Raw genomic sequence first — 1,205 nt, 5'->3', positions numbered from 1 at the left:
ATTCTTTGGAATAATCATTGTTGAGCCACATTTTTATTTAGGTCATTAAGACAACCATAATCATCTCCATATAAGGAAAAGTTTCATTAAAAATGCTAGAGAGCTGCAATCTGTTTCAAAAACCAACACTTGTATTTGTTATATTAATAGTTCTAAATGTCTAAGCCTTATTAAATGAAAACACCCTTAACAGTTTTATCTCAATAGTGTGAGCAATAAGAATTTTAAAAAGCTGACAATTAAAAATAGCTGAATATTCTGGGAACTTCCATCGTAATAGGAAATGGCATTAACTAGTTACCTTCTTAACCTTTCCCTAGAAATGACTATTTTGACTAAAATCTTGTAGGGCGATATCCACCATTATAAAATGGTGTTTAGAAGGCTGAAAAACTTGGAAGAACAGGTGTATGGAAGCTCCTTATTAATTTCTGCCTATACAGCACCACAGATGGAGGCAGGATTCTCTAGTGGGACTGAGATCCCCAAGAACTGATTTATAGCACTGGCTCCCTTTTACCTCTCACCTCCCCTTCCATATCAACCAAGTTCTATTCTAACAGTGATATTGATAAAAAGTGGAAAATTTTTTTTTCTTTTAATGTTTATTTTTGAGAGAGACCAAGTGTGAGCAGGGGAGGGACAGAGAGAGGGAGACACAGAATGTGAAGCAGGCTCCAGGCTCCAAGCTGTCAGCACAGAGCCTGATGCGGGGCTTGAACCCACGAACCATGTATCATGACCTGAAGTCGGATGCTTAACCAAGTGAGCCACCCAGGCGCCCTGAAATGTTCTTTCTTAGATATTAAATTCTCTTAGAGAATGTCTCCTTCCCTGCACTTTTGGTAGTTAAATTTTTCTTCGTTAATTTTCTTAGAATATGTTAACTTGATTGTGAATCACACCAAGAAAATTTTTTTTAGCTAAGACTTCTTTCTGTTACTGAGATGACTTATAGTTTTACTATTTTGTGACAAATTTCCTATAAATGAGGTCAATGAGCACCTTTTCTATAAAACAATCTACTTCCATTTTTCATATATTTGTTGAGCCAGGTCAATTTTGTTAGTCTGTCTACTATTTGCTGGAGAGACAGCATTCATTAGTCTCAAGAGGAAAATATTTCCAGTGACAAATGTGTTTTTAAAAAGAGGTATTTTTCAAATGAATAGTTTGACATAAAAAATAGAAAAGAATAACTTTAT

The sequence above is a fragment of the Panthera tigris genome, chromosome C1 (assembly GCF_018350195.1).
Source record: "Panthera tigris isolate Pti1 chromosome C1, P.tigris_Pti1_mat1.1, whole genome shotgun sequence".
NCBI classification, from domain to species: Eukaryota; Metazoa; Chordata; class Mammalia; order Carnivora; family Felidae; genus Panthera; species Panthera tigris.
The sequence above is the reverse complement of the archived record's forward strand: the minus strand, read 5'-3'. Positions refer to the sequence as shown.